At 39.9% G+C, this 6954-nt stretch overlaps 1 non-coding gene across 1 annotated transcript; it reads right to left on the reverse strand.

The window, feature by feature from the left end:
- Nucleotides 1–1962: 1962 nt before the first annotated feature.
- LOC139895319 (small nucleolar RNA R71) lies at nt 1963–2069 on the reverse strand. The gene has a single exon (XR_011775776.1). It is a non-coding gene; the product is annotated as a small nucleolar RNA R71 (small nucleolar RNA).
- Between the last annotated feature and the right edge of the window lie 4885 nt (nt 2070–6954).

Below are 6954 nucleotides of genomic sequence, written 5' to 3' on the forward strand. Positions count from 1 at the left end.
GTATATCGCTCATTGTTAATATACCTAGTGAGATACTTACTTATCATACTATCATGTTAACTATATATATATATATATATATATATATATATATATATATATATATATATATATATATATATGTCATCATATACTTTTTACAAGTTTTAACGTTCGTGAATCGCCGGTCAACTTGGGTTGTCAAATGTCTATATGAAACCTATTTCAATTAATCAAGTCTTAACAAGTTTGATTGCTTAACATTTTGGAAACACTTAATCATATAAATATCAATTTCATTTAATATATATAAACATGGAAAAGTTCGGGTCACTACAGAACGTGTTCATGGAAGTCAGCTTGATTTGGCCATGGTGTTCTTTATGGTTGAACTCTTTTAAGGGCCTAACTACCTTTTACCAATCATTAACGAAAGCATTGAAACACATCACGTCTCTGGATATGGTAAACCATGTATTCTATTATGCTTAAGAAAGTTTAGACCATTTCGGAATGTTAATACGTCACCCAACCGAGTCGCTCAATTGGATGAGCCGTCTGAACGTGTATGCCTGTAGTCAGACTGCACGGGCGTCGGGGGTAAGGGACGTTGCTGTCTATTCAGAATCTTCAAGCCTAACGCAGTACCCAGTGACATGTCTTATGACAGGGGCGTTTAGGACCAGTGTAATGAATATAGGGCCTCTGCCTATTCATGAGCCAACATTCCATAATCTCGGCAGAATAACCGATGAAGTCATAGTATGCACACACTTTAACCTTATCTGAATTACGAATTTTATCACATTTACTTTATCTGTCTTATAAATTAGAAAATCCAAAAATAAATATTCACTACTCCCTAACTATCTTAGGCTTAAATATAGGTTCGATTCTACTGATATCTCAAAAATACGACTCTAGGTCATACTTCCCTTACTTATAAGGAGTAGTAACATTTAGGCCCCGCTAAATATAAATTTAAAACATTACCTTCCTCCCACGAGTGGCTGATCCTGGCGAGCCGCGGCCCGACGACACCGCGCGAATAAAAACCGTCCGTTTCGGCCATATCACGGGAGGATACTAAGTTTTTGGTGCCGCTGCCGGGGAACTGGTATTAGGCAATACTGCTCTCTATCAAACTTATTCACAAGCATTTAGTGGTGTCTAAGAAAGACAATTATACACGGACTTGGTTATTGGATTTTCCGAATAGTCGCCAATTATATTGGGACCAAAAGGATTCTGTCTCTCCGTAGTCGGCCTGGCCACTTGGTTTGTTGAATAGTTCGTGCGGAGCTCTGTTACCGAAATACCAGGGAATCAGTAGCTAGAACCAAAAACATATTCAATCGTAGGATAGTTAGTTAATTAAATTAGATTACCTTAGATTAAATTAGATTACCTTAGAATTAGATTATCCTAGAATTAGATTAGATTAGTTTAGCTTATTATAATTTAGCTTATTTGCGAAAAATTAAAAACAAAAAGGCATACCTAGTGTATGACCCAAACCCGATCTAGACCAGGGCCGTTGTTATTCGTACCTGATCTAGACGCAATAATCTCTAAAGCACGCAAGGAAGCACGAATCAGAAATCAAATGGCGTTACGCGTTACTTTAGCAGAAAACACCAAACTGTCGATTGAAGGTCGAGGAGGACCAATCAAATTTCCAGAGATTCAAGGACACTCGTTCGAATTAAAACATCACATCATCCAGCTCATTCAAAATAGCTGTCAGTTTCATGGATTACCGAATGACGATCCTAATTCTCACCTTGATAAATTCATATCTCTTTTGAACTCCTACAAACAGCCAGGGATAGGATAAGATATAGTCCGGCTATACTTGTTCCCTATTCTCTCACTCATCATGCTCAAACTTGGTTCGAAGGTCTAGAAAAAGATTCTATCACGTCATGGACGGAGATGACTACTAAATTCCTAACCAAATATTTCCCTCCTTCTAAACAAACCAAGCTGAAGAATGACATTATTAACTTCAAACAAAGTTATGATGAATCTCTTTACACTGCATGGGAGCGATTCAAAACCCTACTGAAGAAATGCCCTAATCACCAGCTAGAACGGTCAGCCAAAATCTGTACCTTCTACAATGGTCTTACGGTAAATCATAAGACGACGATCGATGCAGCAGCTCAAGGGAATCTGATGAACCAAACCGCAGACGAAGCATGAGAATTGCTCGAGAACATGACAATGCATCATCATGACTGGAACAGTGGTGAAACAACTTCATCATCTGCCCCAATATCTACACTTAACAATCAAACGGAGGCCATCAAATCCCTCACGGATAAGATGGAATCTCTTGCTAAACAACTCAGAGAACTGAAGATGCAGCCGCAACAGGTTAACCAAGCTCAGGCTTGTGTTAATTGTACCAACCCGCAACCTACTGAAGAATATCAAGTTGAGTACTAAAACCCTGACGGTTCAGTCTGTTACGTCCAATACCCAGCTCGTCCACCAAATCCCGGATTCAATCAACCACCTAGGGTTAATCATTTTCAGCGAAGCAATCAACCTATTCGCTATCGCTATCCACCTTATCCAGCCCAACAATCTCAATTGACCTACGATCAACCACTCCCACTCACTGGTCCCCCAGTTGAGGAAAATTCCCCTACCACCCAGATTACAAAAGCAACTAACCCCACTCTCGGAGCTGATGATCAGTTAACTCAGTTCTTTCAAGGGCAACAACAGTTAAATCAGAGAACTACAACCAGACAAGATCAGAAGGAGATACTAATAAGAAATCAATTGGCTCTGCTCAAAAGTTTGGAAACGCAGCTCGGACAGTTATCACAATGCCTTGAAACCCGACCGCAGGGAAGATTGTCAAGTAATACTATCCAAAATCCCCACATAGAAGAAGCAAAGAAAATGGATGCCGTAATCTCAGATGAAGAACCACGGAGAAGGTCAACTAGGCTCAAGAACAAATCGACATATACTCAGAAGTTGACTCCTGAAACTCTAGTTCGCGTACCTTATCCTGGAAGACTACAAGAGGAACCATCCAAGCTCAATTCCTTCAAACTTGATGGGAGATTCCTGGACACCATGTCCAAAGTTCCCAACCAGAAGAGATACATCCGAAGGCTTCTTTCTACAAAGGAGAGGATACCAGACTCTAACAAAATTCCACTGAGTGAAGAATGCTCTGCATTACTCAGAAACTCTCTACCATCAAAGCTAGGAGATACGGGCCGATTCGTTTTCCCATGTTCAATCTACCAATCTAGAACCATTCATGCGTTAGCAGATTTAGGAGCAAGTATCAACCTAATCCCCTACTCTCTCTATCAGAGATTAGAGTTAGGAGACTTGTCACCAACCAAAATGACAATCCAACTTGCCAATCATACAATTCGATATCCTAAGGGCATAGTTGAGAACGTCTTGGTGAAAGTCGACAAATTCTTGTATCCTACGGATTTCGTAGTGATGGACATTAAGGAAGACCTACACACACCATTGGTGTTAGGAAGACCTTTTATAAATACGGCTAGGACTGTCATTGATGTGTACAATCAAACCTTGATCTTACGATCATATGGGGAGAGCGTTACCTTCAAAATTGACCGACCAACCGATCTTTCTGGACAGGCAGAGATGTTTGCTATTTCCACTAGACGGATCACTTTCGATGACGAGTCTTCACCACCAGCCGACGATATCGAGATGGGTGTCGAATCACAGTCTGTAAACGACCCAGAAATGGAAGAAGAGGATCCCAGCAAAGAAATAGAGGAAGAGGAGGAATCTGAAGAGGAAGAGAAAATGGAGGACGTAAAAGAAACTGCGACAATACTCGCTCCAAGCACTGAGCGTCATGAAGAAGTAATGAGGCTTGAGACGACAAATCACAGTTTAATCATTCGTTTCAAGAAGAAGACCGACAAGGCTGAGGTTAAGGATATATAAATTGATCCTGCAAGTGTTAAACTAGAGAATCAGAATACTGAAGAAACCCGTTCATTAGACGCATCCTCAGAAGAACAATACATCGATGATGACGAGGTAGAGCAACATGAAGACATTCTAGATAACTCACACTCTCCAACCGAACCAGATCAAGGGGAGCCGGACTCTTTTTCAAATCGAATTCCGATTATATCCACACACGCAGACATGATAACCTTCATCAACAATACTGATGAATTTGAAGACATTCTCGAAGCCATCCGAAAATCAACCATTGATTTTTCGCTACGCTTAACAGAACGAATGATGGCTATCAGAGAAGAACACCACCTCTATCTCCGAAGAGAAGACAATGATGTTGAAATCCAAGAAGAACGCATTCAAGACTTTATCAATTCTCTTCACGATCATATCTATAACGAAGAAAGGCAATGAGAGCACAATTCAGTGGTTCGTACTATCCTTGAGACAAGATTCTGTCGAGATCAGAAGATCATTTACTCTAAGGTTTATAATGCCTTAGCCAGATCTGCACTTCCATTCTCGCGAAACCAACGAGCACTACTGACTCTCATCCAGAAGCATATGGATCTTTCCACCGGACGCCCGACTTATCACTCCGACTTGCAAATAATAAAGGATATTCACACCTTTTTCGCTCTCTTGGAAAGAGATAATTTCGAAAGCACAACAGAAAGGCTAGTAATTTACGTAACCATTGATCACCACGCTGATCTGATTATCAAAGAGCTACGAGACGTTGTTATGGAAGAAGCAAGGAGAAACAATCCGTTCTCTCTTCTTGAACCAGATCGAGTCAACATTGCCACCTACGTTACTAAGCAGATAACATGTATCTTCCAAGAATCCACGGATCCTAGTTTCACATTTAAAGCTGGATGTAGGGAGATATACTCAAAGACGGTGAAATTAATGCTCGGATCAGGGTTGCTCCTCACTTCTTTTCAGCTTCGCCTCTTAGTAAATCTGTGCAAAGCTACTGACTCTTACTGTGGAGATCACCGTTCCAAAGACTTCGAAATTCTAAAGATACAGTTTCTGACATTATTTGAAGACCTCCGAAATGAGCATCCCATCAGAGAAATCATCAACACCAGCACTGCTTCTATGATTGACATTCATGGGTTAACCAGCAGAGCCGTGGATCATATCCTTATCGGAATTCAAGACTTATCAAGAGCCGAAACTGTGCACTACTTATCGTTCAGAAGATCTTCAAGAGAAGTACCGGATCTTCTACCGCTATTGGTCCGACAGTTTCTCAAGATTTTTCCGCCAAGACTTGCATTCCCTCAAGAAGACCAAGATTACAACCACCGGCGAGGAATGTTTACTTTTTAAAGCATCACTACGGTCGAGCCAACGACCTTAAATAAAAGCGCTTCTCGGGAGGCAACCCGTGCAATAAAGTAAAGTAGAAGAATAAAGAACGAAAAATGAACCGATAAAGACGCAAGGATTAGAAACCAGCCGCATCTGCTAGGGGTATTTCTTTCTTTTTACTACTAGCTCAAGATTCAAACTATGCCACATCCTAGCTTATCACTAAGTGTGGGATAACACCCAATTAAAACACTAGACAAATACTCCCAATTCTTCAACTAAAACTCCTAAGTGTGGGATACACTAGGAACATTGAGGAAAATGTTCGTCTAAGTGTGGGATGTTGGTATAATATTTTTATGCTATATTATAATAACCCATTACGAAGATTCCAAGTCCTTAAGCCAAATTTCAAAATTTTTGCAAAAGAAACCCTTTTCGAAAGAGTATTTTTGAAAACCTAAAACGTTTGTCAATAAAAATAAGGCTTAAGTAAGGGGGAAATCTTGTTAGATTGAAACCTCTAATAGAGCATTGCATGACTAAGGCATTATCGACCTAAATTGATTATGGTGAGGCACTCCAAATAAGACCAGCATTCATCTTTAATGCTTCACTATTTTTCGTTGAGAGTGCCGATGTCTGTGCTCAGAATCAGAACTTGCTTTAGATCTACATCTCCAAGCAGCAAAACGCGATTCGGTTGTAATCAAAAGAGCTAGCCATTTGTCAAACATAAACCTTCCGCACCTCCACTACTTCTACTCCACCACCACATCCACATCACCTTTACTATTTCTCAAAAAATCTAGAAAATGAGATTCCTTCCGAAAACCCGATGTTATAAACCTCTCAAGTATCATGGAAAAGGTCTTGAAAAAGTTTATCGGCAAAAAGTTTCTCGAGATGAAGTCTCCAAAAAAAATGATTTTCAAGTTCTGAAAAAAGGAGCAGAACTGTATAAAGAGAAATGCCGAAGAGAACTCCATCGAAAATGATTATCAAATGAAGAAAAGTTCCAAAAGTGCTTCTCAAAATACTTCAGCACTCCTATCTATCCGAATAAAAGTCTGTATAAAGACCACATTACCCTTTCATCTCACCCCTCAAAACAACTTCACTACCACTCCAAAATTCCTTTCTCATCATTGACAAATGACCTATAAAGCTGAGATTATTACCGTTCTCGCATTAGCAGCAAGGATTTGAGTCTTTATCAAGCCTATGACGATGGGTGCAGCATGACTGGCTATGAGTGTATTCATTTCTTAGATCTATAGGGAACCCTAAACACTTGAGTGATTCGAGTGACCCGCGAAAGCTAGCCTATGTCATGTAACCTCCTCGCATGCTTACGGAGATAATTTCAATCCTAACATAGATAACTCATCATCTTTTGCTCTTATAATAAAAGCAAATCGCTTAGGCTATTAGAAAAGAAATGCCGAAAATATTCTTAAGGAATGAGAGTTTGCTTGAGGACAAGAAAAGTCTAAGTGTGGGATATTTGATATCGACTAAAAAGTCACGTTTTCACCCCGGTATTAAGGCCCAAAAACAACAAAGATTCGAACTTTATCGGCAAAATACCCACTTCGTCGGTTAGAATTGAAGAACAAGTAATTACGAAGGTGGTGCAAAAAGAATCAAGAGAATCGGAACTAAAACGAA

This window comes from Rutidosis leptorrhynchoides, chromosome 2 (assembly GCF_046630445.1).
Source record: "Rutidosis leptorrhynchoides isolate AG116_Rl617_1_P2 chromosome 2, CSIRO_AGI_Rlap_v1, whole genome shotgun sequence".
Lineage (NCBI taxonomy): Eukaryota > Viridiplantae > Streptophyta > Magnoliopsida > Asterales > Asteraceae > Rutidosis > Rutidosis leptorrhynchoides.